The sequence below is a fragment of the Lepus europaeus genome, chromosome 5, assembly GCF_033115175.1.
Source record: "Lepus europaeus isolate LE1 chromosome 5, mLepTim1.pri, whole genome shotgun sequence".
Taxonomy (NCBI): Eukaryota; Metazoa; Chordata; class Mammalia; order Lagomorpha; family Leporidae; genus Lepus; species Lepus europaeus.
Genome location: NC_084831.1, coordinates 59798352 through 59816607, shown reverse-complemented (window position 1 = coordinate 59816607; position 18256 = coordinate 59798352). Strand labels below are relative to the sequence as shown.

Genomic DNA, 18256 nt, shown 5'->3' with positions numbered 1-18256 from the left:
GTCAAGGGGTGTGCCCGGAGCTGGGAGGGGCATGAGGTCATGGGCGCTTTTTGCACTAGGTTGAGAAGTTTGGACTTGATCCTAAACCTTGGTAGAGGAAGCCACGGGAGGCCTTGTGACATTGGGGGGTGGTGTCACAGAGCAGTTTCAACCCACAGCCTGCAGATTCCAGATGGTGTCACGGACCATCCTCCTTCCGTGCGATGTGGGCAGGGAGCTCACAGCAGAGATCTAGGTTTGCTCACTGGGTGTGATTTCTTGGGGTCCATGGAGTAATAAAGTGACAAGGATGTGCTTTCAATTCCTTTCTCCTGGATTCTCCCTAACGCCATACACCTGCCAACACAGATGCTGAGATGAGAGGTTTTACTGACCCCTCAGAGAATCTGATCAAAGTGGCAGGCCCTCCCCTCTGAAAAGTCACAGAGGCAGGATTGTCCACGGGCCCCACGTTATCCCCCAGTCATTCAGGCCGACCCGCAGACCCAGGGCCATCTGCTGACCCCAGGTCTGCCTGTGGCTTTCGCGCTTCCACCCACATCGTTGATAATCTGATTGGCTGGTGCTTCCAGTACCCCTTCTCTGCTGTCACCGCTATTATCTGACCACATTGTCATGAGAGCAGACTTGGATCATTTGGTGCTTGTAATTAAAACTGAAAGTGATTATCTTATTTTTAGCTGTTCACATTGAATGGAGAGTAGAGTGGCTAAGAGCATGGGCTGTGGAGGCAGACTGCTTGGCTTAGTACGCCAGCCTTACAACCTTGGGACAGTGACATCACCTCCCCGTGCCTCAGTTTCCTTATTACACAATGGATATGAGAGTGCACTTACCTCATGAAGCCATTGTGAGTGTTAATTGAAGTAACATTTGAATGTGCCAAGAACAGCCATTGGCTCATAGAAAGTGCTATGGGAAGTATTTGCCAGCTTTATAATTTCGGTCACAATGATGTCATGAAGATTGCTAGGAGAAAGAAAATAGGTGAACAAAGGCTCCATGTGCCTTGAGCTTACGTTGGAGTCTTGCACATACCTGGAGGCTAAGAACAGATTCCTTAGGCTTTCGCTATCTAGTAGGGTGGCCACTAGCCGCATGTGCCCGCTGACTGCTTGAAATGTGGCTTGCTCCAGTTGAAATACACAATTACTGGATCTTGCAGATCTCATATGGGAAAGAAGCAGAGGAGAGGAAGGATATAAAATCCAAGAGGTGTGGGAGGAGTAAGTGTAGAGATTTAATGTACATCACACAGACCACAAAGTGTGTTGGGAGTTTTTGGTAAATAAGTAGATCTTGTCTGTGCTTGGCGCTGATGAAAAGTGCCCATTTGAGATAATAGGTCCGTTTGCTTCACTGTTGCAACCCTTTTATTCTCTATGTATGCTTGTAACATTGTGTCATAAATTCAAATACATACATTTATTTAAAAAGGATATAAAATATCTCATTAATAGTTTTTATATTGAGTACATATTGAAATAAAATTCTGTATAAATTGAGTTCAGTTATAAGCATGTTGTTAAAATTGATTTAATTTGGGGGCTGGCGCTGTGGTGCAGCAGGTTAATGCCCTGGCCTGAAGCACCGGCATCCCATATGGGTGCCAATTCGAGTCCCGACCGCTCCACTTCCAGTCCAGCTCTCTGCTATGGCCTGGGAAAGCGGTAGGGGATGGCCCAAGTCCTTGAGCCCCTGCACCCATGTGGGAGACCCGGAAGAAGCTCCTGGCTTCTAGCTTTGGAGGATCGGCTCAGCTCTAGCCATTGAGGCCAATCGGGGAGTGAACCATCGGATGAAAGACCTCTCTCTCTCTCTCTCTCTCTCTCTCTCTCTCTCTCTCTCTCTCTGCCTCTCCTCTCTGTGTAACTTTGACTTTCAAATAAATAAATCAATCTTTTAAAAATTGATTTAATCTGTTTCTTTTTCCTTTTCTAATGTGGCTATAAGGGCATTTCATATCAAGTATGTGGCTTGTGTAATATTTCTACTGAGCACCAACGTTGTGGGACAACAGGTTAAGCCGTGGTGTGTGAACTGACATCCCATACTGGAGCACCGGTTCGAGTTCCAGCTCTGCTTCCCATCCAGCTCCCTGCTGCTAATGCACCTGGGAGGTTAGAGGATGATGGCCCAAGTGCTTGGGTTCCTGCCACCCACATGAGAGAGCCATGTGGGGTTCTGGACTCTTGGCTTCAACCTGGCCTAGTCCCGGCTGTTGTGCTCATTTGGGGAGTAAACCAGCAGCTGCAAGATCTCTCTGTGTCTCTTTCTCTGTCATACTGGCTTTCAAATAAATAAATAAGTCTTAAATATTTCTACCTTAGGAGGACCTTAGGGCCTCCGTCATCAGTAAGAAAAAGATGAGTGGTTATTTTTGTGATCAGGCACCTGCCTTTAGAAAACCTGTTTGCCCCTCCCATTGTCCTCCAGGAGCTGCTGGGCCGCTTGTTTTTGTTTTCTAAGATTTATTTTATTTATTTGCAAGGGTTGGAGAGAGGGAGTAATAGATATTTTCCATCTGCTGGTTCATTCCCTAAATGGCTACAATGGCTAGGGCTGGGCCAGACTGAAGCCAGGAGCCAGGAGTTTCTTCCAGGTCTCCACGTGGGTACAGAGGGCCAAGCTCTTGGGCCATCCTCTGCTGCTCTCTTAGGCGCATTGGTGGGGAGCTGGATTGGAAGTGGAGCAGCCAGGACACGAACTGGATGCCAGTGTCGCAGGTGGCTTTACCTGCTACGCCACGATGCTGGTCCCAGTACCCAGTTTTTAATTAGTTTCATAACGCAGGCCACAGCTTGGACTTCGCAGAAGGCGATTAAAGGACTAAGGGAAGAGCCTCGACTGGGGTGGCTTCTGTTAACTTGAGGGGTTTGGACGAAAGCACCGCCATTTATACTGTTTTGGCCCTTGGCTTTCGGCTCTCCCTGAAGGAAACAGGAGCAGGCTCTTGATTCAGGAAGTTGAATCATGTAGGTGCAGCTTACTCCCTGCTCCATCAGGAGCCAGAACAGGCTTTGTTCATCTTTAACTGACAGCATAAACACTCAGTATCGTGGCAGTCACTGGCATGGAGAACGCACCGTTTCCAAACGTGATTCACTTATGGGATGTCTGTTTAATTCTATTTCAGGTTCATCTGACCACTTAAAGCCTGAAAACAGTGGACCCACGAAGGCTTGCTGGTGAGTTCACTTTGATTTTTAAAACAAAGTGACAGTGTGCCATTATTTTTGAAATGTATTCACACTTCTAAGTTACAGGCATCACTGCCAGTACCGTGATTCGATGTTTATTTATTTGCACTTTTTTTCCCTCTCCAAAATGATTTGTGATGTTTCCATGCCATTAAAAAGTAATAATAAAGTCAGAGCAACCTATGTTCTTTTGCTAAGAAAAAGATCCATGATTACATGCTCAATGCTATTAAAATAAAAACTTTCTTTGTAATGGAAGTATTCCCAGGCCCCTGTTAATGGTCCGCTTATTTCAAGCAGTATCCACAACAACAACATGCTACTTCAGCCAAGGAATTCAGACAGTCCCTTGCTGTGTAATGAAAATTGTGTTGTGATGAAAATTGGCTCACTGCTACAATGTATTAGGGCTCTCTTTCATATTGCTCTATTTTTTCCTCTCTGATTTCACCTAACTGAAATTGCAGTGAGCCAGCAGTTCTGTAGTAGAAATGTAGAAAACTCCTTTTAGAGGTAGGAGCTTCATGGACTTTGTAAGTGAGGAAGCTACTGGTGCTCTGTGTGGCACACTCGCTGCTATTGTGACTGGACTGTTATCTGCGGTATGTATCAGTAGCTTTTGCTGTGTAACAAACCATTCCAAAACTTACTGACTCAATGTAATGCTCACTTTTCTCTCCCACAATTCTGCAGGATGGTGAGCTGGCCTGGGCTTTTCTGTGTGAGTCCTTTGGTGTCAGTAGGGACTATTGATGTGTTCCATCCAGGTCAACTGGGCTTTGTCTGGGGAGTGCCCTGGCTGGCTGTCGGCTGGAGTGATGACAGTGACTAAGCCTTATCATCTTTTTTTTTTTTTTTTTTTTTGACAGGCAGAGTGGACAATGAGAGAGAGAGAGAGACAGAGAGAAAGGTCTTCCTTTGCTGTTGGTTCACCCTCCAATGGCTGCCGCGGCTGGCGCGCTGCGGCCGGCACACTGCGCTGATCTGAAGGCAGGAGCCAGGTGTTTCTCCTGGTCTCCCATGGGGTGCAGGACTTGGGCCATCCTCCACTGCACTCCTGGGCCACAGCAGAGAGCTGGCCTGGAAGAGGGGCAGCCGGGACAGAATCCAGCGCCCCGACCGGGACTAGAACCTGGTGTGCCGGCACCGCAGGCAGAGGATTAGCCTATTGAGCCATGGCGCCAGCTTAGCCTTATCATCTTGTATGTTATCCCAAGTTTGTTCACTTGGTGGTCGCGCAGGGTAAGGAGACAGGGTTATAGGGTGGAGGTGGCAGGGAAGAAGAGGATCTGGTGGCCAAGGCTCAGAACTGGCACCACACTGCTTCCGTTAGTTCTGAAGGAGAACATAGTGGCTGAGGCAAGCCATACAAGTAGCCTGCATCTAAGAGGTGTAGAATAAGTCCTCCCTTGATGGGAAGAGCTGCAGGATCCTATTGCAAGGAGCATGGATACAGTTGTGAGAGGAATTGGTAGCCTTTTTGGCAGTCCCATGTCATGTTTATGGATCATGGGAAAACTGCAGCGGCGAGATGAAAAGAACATGAGTGAGAGGACTTGGATTAGATGCGCATGTCCCGTAGCCTGGCAGGCCCCATTCTGGTTGCCAGCATCCCACAGTCCAGTCTTCCGGTATGCCTTCTGACAACTCAGGTTCCAAGGTGTCCCTGCCAATAGCAGGTTTGCCATCCGCCAATCATATTTCAGCTTCCTCAGTCTGGGTCTCCCATGTGGGTGGCCGGCACCCAGCTACTTGAGCCCACTTGCTGCCTCCCCGAGTGCACATAGCAGGAGGCTGGAATTGGAAGTGGAGTTAGCACTTGAACCCAGCTACTCCCATACGGGCGCTACGTGTCTTAGCTGCTACACCAGACTTTTTGAAGTACCTGCGTATATCCCACCATTAGTGAATTATTCCTGTGGCTTTTTCCCTCTTCACAAGCCAGGAGCTTCATCCAGGCTCCCCACATGGGTGGCAGAGACCTAAGTACTTGGACCATCTTCAGCTGCTTTTCCAGGCCGTTAGCAGGGAGCTGCATTGGAAATGGAGTTAAAATGTCCCTGTCTCTGGGAGAGGAACGGTGCTATGGTATTATCCACCCTGAAAGAGTCAAGGCCAAGGTCCTCTGGAGGTTTTAGGTGGTTTGACTTGGTGGGAGAGGCTGAGGAAGGGAGAGCACCCAGTAGTACTAAAGAGCACGGTGTGGATGCTCAGGAATAGACCAGAGGACACCAGCTACCTAAGGCAGTGGGGGGTGCTTGGGTGGGTAGGAAGCAGCACAGCCAGACGCGGGAGGGAGGGCTGAGATATCTGCTGACTTGGCAGTTTGGCCCGAGCTATTCTGGGCCCAAGGCTACCACCCTGTCAACATGCACACTCGCAACTTTCTCACAATGACTGTCCCAGAAGGCAGCGTTTGTAAAACTGGCTTCTGCTCACCATCTCAGGTGGGTTTGGTTTTCACTGTTCTCATTGCTGTGATCTGGTCTTTGTGCCTGCCTTCTTTAGAGGCTCCTGAACTGAACATTTTCCAATGAGATTCAGAAAATGGAGGGAGGAAGGCGGTGGGGATGAACACGTAGGATGACGTCAGAGGGAGGAGGAGGAGGCCCCTCTGAGAGCCTGTCATTTGCTAGCAGGTCCGACAGTCTCGCCTCTGAGAACCCTCTCGGACACCAGCGAACGGCGGCTGAAGATAAAACACCCTGGATACTCAGAAGGTGGAGGGAAACGTCTTCAGGGTACTCATAGAGAAGAGAGCAGACAGGGCAGCAGGCACCATCCCTGTAGTCAGGGGAGTAGCGGGGCTCCCCCTCGATGTAGGCAAAGGGGTAACACACCTCAGTGCAGCCCAGGAAAAGCCCCCTCCGGTCCAGCTGTGCATTTGTCTCTCGGCCTTGCTTCATCCGAGGGTAAAATCGAAGAGTCCCAACTGGAATAACAAATACATAATTCACATTCCCCCTTCCCTGCCCACTTCGTGGTGGACTTGGCAGATTGTCAGGGCTGTCTTCATGCTGAACCTTGGCATCTGGCCGTGGACCGTACTTGGCACATGAGTTGAAGTCAACTCTCCACCCTTGCTCTAAAAGAATAACAAACAACTTGCTGACTGTACCCGATGAACTTCGTTTTTCTTAGTCCCTGCCATTCTGAACCACAGCCACCTGTGGAAGTGGCTTCGCACTCACACACGTTAACGCTGACCCTGCCTACTTTGACCCGTGAGCCCCTCCTCCTGTGCACCCTCTGTAGCCCTCCTGTGCAAGCCCAGGGCTCCAGGTCACCTCTGGCCCTGCAATGTTCAGTACCTCTTGGGACAGTTTCACAGGCTTATGGGACTTGCCGCACAGTATATCTTTGATAATAACAGACTATGTTCCTCCTCCTGGTCAGCAACTTTAATATTTATTACAGGAGGTTTGGTGGCAGCCCTGACTGGCTGTCCGGGTGATGCAGAAGGTAGAAGGGGCATAATATTAAGCCCAGATTTTTTGCAGGAGTGTCATAGGAAGAAAAAAACATTTTTTAAAGATTTATTTATTTGAAAGCTACAGAGAGAGAGAGATATATATATATATATCTTCCATACACTGGTTCACTGCCCAGTTGGCTACAATGGCCAGGATTGAGTCAGGCCGAAGTCAGGAGCCCATACTTTCTTTTGGGTCTCCCACATGGGTGCAGGGGCTCAAGCACTAGGACCATCTTCTGCTACCTTTCCCAGGCCATTATCATGGAGCTGGATCATAAGTGGAGCTGGATCATAAGTGGAACAGCTGGGACACAAAAAAGCACCCATATAGGATGCTGGGTATTGCAGGCAGCACAATGCTGGCTCCAGGAAGAAAAAATTTCTAATTGTTAGGATTATTTTCAGAAAGAAGCTCCTAGAACTCCACAAGGATAACCCATGAAGGAGAATTTCTTTTGTGTGTGTGTGTGTGTGTGTTTGTGAGGTACAGTTACAGACAGTGAGAGGAAGAGACAGAGAGAAAGGTCTTCCTTCCGTTGGTTCACTCCCCAAATGGCCGCAACAGCCGGAGCTGTGCCAATCGGAAGCCAGGAACAAGGAGCTTTTTCTTGGTCTCCCACGCGGGTGCAGGGGCCCAAGCACTTGGGCCATCTTCTACTGCTTCCCCAGGCCATAGCAGAGAGCTGGATTGGAAGAGGAGCAGCCGGGACTAGAACCAACGGCCATATGGGATACCGACACTGCAGGCAGAGGATTAACCTACTGCACCACGGCACTGGCCCCAGAGAATTTCCTTTGAATCAAGTTTATTAGCTAGAATTATCTTGGTTGCAAGCATCAGAAATCTCGTATAGGCTGGATTCTTGTCTAACATGACTGGGATCCTCAAGTTGTGCAGGCTTCAGGCATAGCTGTATCCAGGGGTTCAGAAGGTGTCACCAGGCCATTCTCTCTCATGCTCTCTCTCTCTCTCTCTCTGTGTGTGTGTGTGTGTGTGTGTCTTGGTTCTGCTTAACTCTGTTGGCTTCATTCTCAGCCTTGCTCTCTCTCTCCATGGTGGCATCAGCACTGAAGGTTTCCATCATTCTCACAACTATGGATTTCAATGAACAAGCTGCCTCCAGGCATGATTTTAGCAGAAGTACTGAGAAGGGCTTTGGTTGACCTAATTCGGATTGCCTGCCTGAATCAAGAAGGTAGCCAAAAGTAGGTAGTAGACCATAAGCCGTTTCCCTTTGGCCACAGCTTGTTCGTGTGTCCCATGAGAGAAAGTCCCACCAGAATTACACGGGCTAGGATTCCTGTGAGAACAGGAGGGCTTTTGTTACCAGAAGGATGGAAGGAAAGCGAATGGCAAACAGATAACATTTCTGGGTTTGGAGTCCACTGGGTTAGAAATTCTTAATTTGGAGTCCATGTAAGTGGAAAGGTTAAAAACTAGGTTCAGGGGTTGGCACTGTGGTGTAGTGGGTAAAGCTGCCATCTGCAGTACTGGCATTCCATATGGGTGCTGTTTCTAGTCCCGGCTGCTCCACTTCCAGTCCAGCTCTCTGCTATGGCCTGGGAAAGCAGTAGAAGATGGCCCAAGTCCTTGGGCTCTGCACCCACGTGGGAGACCCAGAAGAAGTTCCTGGCTCCTGGTTTCGGATCAGCCCAGCTCCAGCCATTGCAGCCATTTGGGGAGTGAACCAACAGATGAAAGACCTCTCTCTCTCTCTCTCTCTCTTTCTCTCCCCCCATCTCTCCCCCCTGTCTCTCCTATTTCCCCCTCTATCCTACTCTCTCCCCCTGTCTCCCTCCTGGCCTCTCAGCCTCTGCCTCTCTGTAACTCTGCCTTTCAAATAAATAAATAAATCTTTAAAATAAGAAGAAAAAAAAAAACAAAACTAGATTCCGCTTCAGGGACCTTGACTGCCTATCTCCAGTTTGGTGTCACAGCCCAGATTATCAGCAATGAGCGTGTGGAGAAGACAGGGAGGGGTGGCTCCACTGCGGGGTGCTGGGGCAGCTCCTGGCCTGCCAGCCACACTGATGACCTCATGCTGAGAGCTCAGGATCTATAGGGGAAGTTCCTGAATCTGCAGACAACCAATGGGCTTCAGTGGATCCGGGAACTTTCTAGAATTGCTCACAAAATTGGCCGTGTACCCTTTTTCACTGGAGAAAGGGCTCGTGCTTGCCATCCTTTTCTGAGGACTCAGTAGCCCCTCCTGCTGATGGAGAAACAAGCTTCGGCCTCACCCGAGTTGCTTTAGGTCTGCCCAGCTCTTCATCTTATGTGTTTGTGGCTTGTCTTGGCTCAAGCAGTAAAGTTGAGTGTCCGTGATAAACGCAACTCCTATGGAACAGACGGTGACGACAGTGGCTGAGCATGTTGGGTTAAATTACATATTGAGCTTTGGAGGCTTCTGGGTAGAGTGTTCATGGTTATAGTTGCCATTTACCTAATGCCAGGCTCTGTGCTAAGTGCTTTACAGGCATTATCTGAACTATATACTTACCCACATGACTGTAATTCCCTGTACCTCAGATCTGGTGTGGTACCACCTGCTGGATCCAGCCACCAAGCCGGGAACACAGGCGACCGACTCGTGAATGTTTCCTCTCCCCACTCCACCTTCCTACCTGCAGGTGACGGGATCCTGGAATCCCACTGGGCTCCTGCAGTGTCATGCTCCCAGATCCCACTTGGTGGTCAAGCCCAGGACCCCTGAGGAAGGATGGGCAGGACCCTGGGCCCTGGCCTGCTGCAGTCACAGATGTTCTGGAAGCCACTCATCTGGGACAGTAAGAGTCCAGGGTTAGATGATGAGTTGGAGGTTTGAGTCCAGGTCCCTGCTGCTCTGCTTGTCTGCCTCTGTGGCCCTGGGCAAGCTTCCTGACATCTCTGAGCCAGTTTCCTTGTCTGTCAGAGGGGACAGTCCTTGCCCCACGCTGTTGTCAGAGGAACGTGTCAGTAGTGTCTGTGGAGTCCTTGGCGCGGTGCCCCGCCTGCAGTCGGTACCCAGCAAAGGTGTGCTGTAACTTGTGCGCTGCACATGGCTTGGATCCCTTCTGCCACCATGCCTTCCATGTTGGTGAGGTCTAGTTTTCCTTCCTTCCCCAAAAAAAGTTGATCAGGACCGTGACTTTTCTGGCTGCCACTAGGTGATGCAAAGCCCTAAGGCCACTTGACAGCAGTGTCCCTCTGTCTCTCAATGCAGGTGCACATGCGCACGCACACAGGTTCACATTGGCTGTGGGAAACGCCCTCTCTGGGGAGAGTTCCTACCTGCTCACCCCCCTCCAGCTTCTGTCCACTTCAGGTCTTTTCAGGAGGTCGAGATGGAGCGGCGCAGCAGATTCTTGCCTGACCGCAGCTGGCCCACCTGGCCCTGAGCTCGCGGAGCCTGGCTGATGGAGAGAGGGGTCTTTTTTGTCACCTGAGTGCTTCCAGGGTTTTCTGCAGGAATCCCACCAGCTGGGCAGCACCTCTCTTGCTGCTGCCGCTGCCACTGCTGCTGCCATCTCAGCCCCTGTGGCCTCCACTCAGACACTGTGCTGGGGCCTCTCACACTTAAGCCCAATCCCTCCTTGGACTGCACCTGCTCTCAGGAGACCCAAGCTGGCCTTTGGGTGTCGCCATCCACACTCCTGTGACCCCGGAGGCAGGGGCTAGCACTGCCTTCCTTGATGCAGCTTAGCCCCTCTCCCGGTTTGGCTCTAGGCTCATGTTGCATCCTGGTCCCAGGACTCAGGGACATGCGTGTCAGGCCCTCTGGATCCTGCCTTTGGAACCCTTTTGTTGAGGCTTGAGCCGAGAGGAGCCCCGTCTCCACCCAGCCACCTTATGGATGACAGGGATAGAACACTGCTGAGGAGTCCTCCTGCCAGCACCATCCTCTCTTCCCAACGTCCTGACCTGTTTATGTGCCCCTGTGGTCATACGTCCAGCGAGGCCGAAGTCGTAGAATTTTCCACATAGGGGTCTGGCCCTTGCTTTGGGATTTCCCATCTGTTACATCTTGCTGCAGCAGTGGAAACTTCCACTTCAGTGTCGGTGACATCGGCTCTTAACCCCCCGCCCGGTACAAGGAACTCCTCTCCAACTCTGCTCAGAGTGGCCCTTTAGCCTGTGCTGGAAACCTGTCCAGCGCGGAGAGCTTCCCAGCTGCCTCTCTCCCTCCCCCCAAATCATTCCATTGAGATTTTCAGATAACTTGGAGTTGTTGGAAAGATACTGCTCCTAGCAAGCAGAGCTGAGTGCCCTGTAACCCTGAAACGTTCTCTTTACTGGGGTCAGAAGTGTGCGTGTGTGTGTGTGTGTGTGCATGTGTTTGACCGTGTGTTGAAGCCTAATCTGAGAACGTGGGCCCCGGTGGCAGGGCTTCCCAGGTGAGGCTGACACTCTGTTCTCTAAGACCACAGGACAGCCTTTGACTCACGTCTCTACCTGCCTAGCGAGGTACACTTACTGTGACCCCACAGGGAGCTGGGATGCGTTTTGGAAATTGTGCTGAGTCACCGTTTTCCACGCTCATGACCCTAGCATAGTTCCTGTTGATCTGAGAGCCGATTTGCTATCTTCATGGGGGCATTTTGATCAGGGCTCCATGCAGAGTTAATGACCACTGCAGAATCACACCGGGCAGAGTGTGCCCTGACTCCCCCCGAAGCCCCTCCCTTGCACACCTGTTGTGCAGGTTTTCCTGAATGCTGATAGAGCCTCTGGAGTCAGCAGATTTTTCTGCCTGCCCGCCCCAGCACTGTGAAATGAGCTCCTTGCCAAGCACCCTCCTTTGTCATGGGCAAGTTGCGCCTCTGTGGTGTTGGGCCCTGAAACAATTAGGTCACTCTCTGAGTTTAGGCCCCCCTACCCTTGATGAAGCTGACGCAAATGAGCAAGTGACGCATGCTAGCAAGATGCTTGTGTGAGCTAAATTTGGAGTCCCTTTGGGGACAGCGGTCCAAGAATGTATTCAGCGCATTTCAGATAGTGCTGTCATGGACTTGTTCTCTTGGCCAGACTCAACATTGTGTATCCGGATGTGAGCCAGGTCCACGTCCTCCTGTTATTGCTGCTGGCTGGTTGCGAAGGTGGCAGGATAAGGCTCCCTTCCGAGATGGTGTGGGTGCCCTGGCTGCGGTCCCGCCCCTCCACTGGGGACGAGTGCCAAGAGCAGGTGGCAGGGCTGTCTCCTTCCCCTCTGGCGCCAGGTGCGCCTCGGAGATGGGGGGCCTCCCCACCCCATGTCTTGGCTTGTCCCCTGGGTCACCAGGTCTGCTCGCGCCGAGGCCGGGTGGCACATACCTACGGTTGCAAGACCATCACAGGAGTCTCATACACAGGTGATGTCGGGGTCCAAGAACAGAACTCAAACTCCTCCAGGACTGCTCACCTCTCTCCCCTTGGCTGTAAGAATCTAGTGCTTTCTGTTTGACTGTTCAGAAGTCTAGAGATAGATGAACTAGCTAATAGGCTATTAGCTGGAACAAGCTTGTGGGCCTTTTCCGTGTTGGGTGGTGGCCTGGTGTAAGCAGGTGGACTAGTTCAGACTTTTCCTTGGCTACTGAGCTCAGCACAGTGGTCTGTCTCTTACTGTGGGCTTAGTAAATGGCAACTAGTGTCTGCGTCTGCTAGTGACAATTCTCAAACACTTCAAGAGCCTTGACAAAGGAAGCACAGTCCTCCAACAATGTCTTCTTGAAGTCAAATAGGAATTGGAGATAAAATCAAAACATGTATAATCACCTGCTCTTTAAAAACCACTGCCTTGCACACAAGTTTGTTCTTTGGGGAATATGAAGTGGTCTTTGGTTGCAGAGTCCACAGGCACAGGGGCTAAGAAATAAGACTCAGCCCGTCCAGCCTCAAGTGCATCGCTAAATATCTGTGACCTTGGGCAAGTCACTGCCTCTTAAAGCCTCCATTCCTGCATCAGTAAAATGGGGATTGTGCTGCACAGCAGTACTGGGGAGATTAAATGAAATAATCTATACAGATTCTTAGCACATGGTGTACACAGTAAGCACTCAAATAATGGTGGCCACTTTTTTCCCCCCTCATCATAACATTGTCACCATTTGGATAAGAACTTGCAGAACACTTTCGTCTTTGTGATAAATGACTTCATGAGGACACTTTTATATGAGAGAACTTGTGCTTACTGTTTTGTTCAAGAGCACAAGAGTGGTTAGTAATTGATGTGCTTCTAAATACCAAACCATAGTGTGTATGTAAACAGGCTACAATCACTGAACCGTGGTGTGTTGTGTCAACCCTCACCTCAATTCATTGTTCGGATTTGGGTAAGAGATGTTGTCGCTAGATTAGGCGAGATTTATATATTATTTCTGCAAGTACTGTGAAAATATGCAGTCATGGCTGTGTTTAGCTAAATGCTTCAAATTCAGATCAGTTTGTTTTGCTGTGTTTCAGTATAGACTGGCATATGTGGGGCCATTGTGCAGCCCGAGGAGGTCTGGCACAGGGATGTGACTTTGCTATGGGTGGGAAAGGAGGAGAAGGCAGCAAGGCCAGAACCAAGGGGAGACCACGGCTCAGTACGAGACCACGGCTCAGTACGGCAGGTGCGAGAGAGCCAGCCCAGGGCAGAGCCGGGGCTGCTGAGCCAGTCAGAGGTCTGTGCAGGTGTTCCTTCAGCAGCTCCTCCCCAGGATCTGTCTCCCAGCAGTGGGCAGGCAGCACTCCAGCGGCCCGTGTCTCCCTGCCCACGTGCTGGTGCTGGCAAGTGAGAACAGCACCGCAGTTGATTGGGCTGATTTTTCACATCTCTGCAGCCCGTGCCTGGGCGATCCCGGGGAGCAGGACGCCCACTGACTTGTTAGGTCTGGCTTAACCTCCTCAACAGTCACCTTCCTTTGCGTGACCTTGAAACGTGGCTAGTCAGCCCGAAAGAGGGAAGCCACGCAGCCTCCAGGGGAGGCATCAGAAAGTGGTGAAGCAGCGGGCAGCCTCAGCTGGCTGTTGCTGTGTATTTAGTGGACGTCTGCTACGTGAAGTGGCGGGGAGCTGGAGGGAGTGGGAGCCCGCAGGCCACCCCGCCCCCTCCCACACCTCCTTCCCCAGCTCGCTCCCTGAGGCAGGGGCTGAGCCACATGGGAAGCTGCAGTTGCCATGTAGGAGCCCCTTGCCAACACTTGCCTTGCCAGAGCCTGCCAGGGATTAATGACGCTTGCAAAGCGTAAGGTGCAGGGGCTTTCACAGCCAGTGACGCCTTCTAATCCTAATGTTGTGTTTTTTCTTCTAAAGAGAGTGCGGAAATTGTGTAAGGCCCAGATTCAACAAAACCTGGCTCTGTCCCTGGGCGAGGGAGACTTGCCTGGCACACCCTCCGGGCCTCTCCCTTTGCCCTGTTGGGTGGGCACCAAGATGCTGAAATGCAAATTTGTTTTGTCCAGAGCAGGCATTTAGCCTAGCATTTAAGATCTACCATGTCCCACACTGGAGTGCCTGGGTGCGATTCCTGGCCCTGGCTCCTGACTCCAGTTTCCCACCAGTGTAGACCCTGGGAAGCAGCCTCAGCCCTGGCTTGCATTTCTAGTTCCTGACTCCAATCCTAGCCACTGCAGGTATTTGGGGAGTGGACCAGTAGAGGAGAATGTTCTCATGCACACACTGTCTCTTGTGCACGCAGCTCGCTTGCTTGCTGTGCTTCCCAAATAAAGATTAAACTTTTTTTTTTTTTTTACATTTGCTTTTCCCTCAGAAACAGACCTTGCCCCTGTATGTGTGTGTGTCCCTTCTGCAGCTGCACTTGACTTCCCGGTGGGACTCCTACCCTGTAAGTGAGGAAGGCCGAGTGAGGAGCTGCAGTCTGGGCTTCTGCCCGGCCCCCAGACACCTCCTGCCCCAGCGTTGGCACAGGGAGGCAGGGCAGGTGCTCCCAGACCTCCGGGGAGGCAGGGTGCGCGGGCACCCAGGGTGAGGCATCACCGGGCTCAAACAGACGCGGCGGAAAGTCCTGTGACGGCAGCAGGTTCGGGGGCCAGCCGCCGGCCAGCCTGTAGATCAGGCTGACAAAGTACCACTGCTCACCGTCAGCCTTCGGCACGCCCTTCCCTCTTAGGACAGGGCCAGAGTACTTTGCTAACAGGGTGGAATGTGTTCAGAAGAAACAAGAGGAGGGAAAGGGCTCTTTGTGTTTTGCTGTTTGAACAAACAGGAGTTAGCATTTATTAGTGTTTACAAGGATTATGATTCAGAGAATAGGTCATAAGGGCTCAGAAATCACAAAGGAAAAAGTGCTTGGGATTATTAAACAGTGCTGCAGGGATGCCCAGACGAGAATGGAACTAAAAGGGACAATTTTTAAAAAATGATTTATTTATTTATTGGAAAGGCAGAGTTACAGAGAGGCAGAGGCCGAGAGAGAGAGAGAGAGAGAGAGAGAGAGGTCTTCCACCCACTGGTTCACTCCCTAAATGGCTGCAATGGTCAAAGCTGGGCTGATCTCAAGGCAGGAGCCAGGAGCTTCTTCTAGGACTTGGGTGCAGGGGCCCAAGGGCTTGGGCTGTCTTTTACTGCTTTCCCAGGCCACAGCAGAGAGTTGGATTGGAAGTGGAGCAGCTGGGACTCGAACCAGTGCCCATATGGGATCCCGACACTGCAGGTGGTGGCTTTCCTGCTATGCCACAGCACCAGCCCCAAAAGGGATAATTTTTTAAATGAACCAAAATTCACATCAATCAATCAGAAGTCCCCTGTGTTAGTCCTGTAAGAAAATAAACTTTTGATATGATTCTGCTAAGAAATCTTTTTGACAGATTTCAAGTGACCACTTGTATGGAAACTCGTAGGCTGATGATGATAATAATCCTTATGCTTATTTGACACCTCACAGAGAAAGTTCAGGTGTCTTAGAAACAGTGAGCCCCACATCACACAAGTTACGAGCACTGTAAATGTGTCTGATAGAAACACTGTGGGCGTCAGCACTGACCCCAAAGTCACTTTTCTCAAGCAGAAGGGAAAGGCCCCTTTGTACAGGAATGTCTTTCTAGCCCTGCGAGACAAGGAATGTGAAAAGAAGTTCCTTTCCGTGGCCTGCGGCTGATGTCGCCCCCTGGAGGAGAACTGAAGATTTGTTTTAAATGAACCGGCCAAGGAGTCCTCTTTGTTCTGATTGGTCATCTGGTTTGATTGACACCATGTGATGAGTCTGGATGGTGAAAGGGGCTTGGTCTGTGAGGGTTTTCTTTGGGGAATGAATAGATAGATAGATAGATAGATAGATAGATAGATAGATAGATAATTTCCCTTGAGACAACTGCTGTTAAGTTAGGATTGAATGCTGTTATCTGTGATAAGGGTAAAATGGTTATAATACCATCAGGTTTAAGGCTCACAACTATTAATTCTACAACTGATATTTTTGCCAAGTGTCTAGCAGCAGTGCTAGTTGTGGCAAATCATTGCTAGTCCTGACCTTTCTTTGACTCCTGGCAGTTGTAGCAGAGACGTAAAACCAAGCAGAAAATGGGAATTTTCAACCACAAACTGGGTGTCTGCTGGAGATCCTGAATTAGAGACGTAGACTGTGTTGCCCACCTGCAAGTCTTTGATGGAGCTCTGCAGTGTAGATTACTTGCTTCAGTTCATTGACACTTGCTACTAATAACGGCCAGAAAGTAGTTTTCAAGCTCAAGTGGATTAACTGGGTGACTGTTGTTCCACCAGCACTTCCCACGCTTTCTGTGCGTTTAGAAAGAAGATGCAAGACACACTCAGAAAGGTAGTGGTTGAGAAGGAGCAGCTTTCTCATGTTTCATTTTCCATTCAAATATGCCCGGATCCTGACAGCTTTATTAATCCTTTATTAATTATTCAAGCCCTTTTAATGACTAGATCTGGCCTAATGACTTAGCATCTGTTGTGTCCTGTCTAATAGAGTCTTCGTGATAAAAACCTGTGTCTCCTGCCTTGTGGTGGTCACGTCTCTGGACAAGCGTGTTTGTCATCTCCGTGTCCCACAGCCCTCCTCCACGTAGAGTGTGTAGTCCCAGTGCTTCTGTCGGTAATCCCTTCAGCGGTAGCTTTTGTTCTCTGCTCTCAGAAACATGGAGTTATGTGTTTCAATATTTGAGGGCACAGCATTGTCAAGAGATTGTTTCACATCAGATCTATTGCTTACTTGTGTCTGTTTTCCTTTAAAAGAGAAATGTAAAAAAAAAATGTGTGCATACATCTTACAGGTTATTGTGAAATTTTTTTTCAGTATTTGACAGACTTCTAATATTTATAATTCATATATGTTTTTTTCTAGTTTTTTGTCTCACACACGATTTTTATGTAGGAAAACTCCTTTTTCATGTACCATCTGTTTGCTTTCTGTCCCAAGTGTAAGGTAATCAATTGCCCAAAGAACCAAACAGGCTCTGTGTGGGGGAGGGGTTCCATTTCTCCTGGGTCGGGTCCCTGGAGGAGTCATCTCGTTTCCTGCCCATTGATTCGACCTGACAATCAGGGTTTCCTGGTAGACCAGATGAATGCAGAGGACCAGCTGGGGAGCAGCCTTTGTGAAGACTCAGCCCCCTTGCCTGTGGCTTCAGCTATCACCCTTTTATTTGGAAGAGAATATACACACACATGACATCATCATCATCCACATGAACACATGCACACACATACACACACAACTCACATAATCGTATTCACATTAAACACAAACACATCAACACATACATGACATAATGCACATATACACATGCAACCACACAAATGCATGCAGACAAACCATACACCTAAATAAATATATCTATATTTTAAAGATTTATTTATTTATTTGAAATTCAGAGTTACACAGAGGGAAAAGGAGAGGCAAGGAGAGAGAGAGGTCTTCCATCCTCTGGTTCACTCCCCAGATGGCCTCAACAGTCAGAGCCGCAATGGTCGGAGCTGTGCCCATCTGAAGCCAGGAGCCTCTCCTGGGTCTTCCACTGGGTGCAGGGGCCCAAGGACTTGGTCCATCTTCTAATGCTTTCCCAGGCCATAACAGAGAGCTGGATTGGAAGTGAAGCAGCCGGGACTCGAAACGGTGCCCATATGGGATGCTGGCACTGCAGGCGGCGGCTTTACCCGCTACGCCACAGCGCTGGCTCCTACACATAAATATAGACATCAGCACACACAAACACTTGGAAACATAGATGTAGCACACACAACTGTTAGCACCTTTCTCTCTACTTGGGCATCTCTATCCCTTCCCACGGTGGGAAGTAACCTTACACTAATAGTTCAGGACATAACCTGATTCGTGGGTGGTCCCCTGATGCCAAGTCAGAGCAAGGCCGAGCCAGTAGGAGGGGGAAGTAAGCACCCTCTAATTTCAGAATGTTCTCCAGCCCGTGTTATTCACAAATAGCGAAGGGCTGCAGTTGCGACTCCATGGAGCAGGATGGAGAGGGAGAAGGATAGACTTGGAAATGGGTGCTCGAGCTGTGTTAGAACGGGCTGTGTAGTTGCCGTCAGGGCCATGTGTTGCAGTCATGTCGCTGGGTTTCCGTCGTCAGTACCACGAGCTAGAACTGAGCTGAGGGACGGCAGGGGCCCTGTTGGCTTCCCCAGGCCCCCAGCTACAGC

General features: G+C 50.0%; 1 protein-coding gene across 1 annotated transcript in view; it reads left to right on the top strand.

Annotated features, from left to right (window-relative positions):
- GNG12 (G protein subunit gamma 12) overlaps positions 1 to 18256 on the top strand; it is a 150666-nt gene that overhangs the window by 67740 nt on the left and 64670 nt on the right. The window contains exon 2 of the mRNA XM_062191519.1: positions 3137 to 3188. The gene's annotated coding sequence lies outside the window, so the exon portion shown is untranslated. The remainder of the gene's footprint in view (positions 1 to 3136; positions 3189 to 18256) is intronic.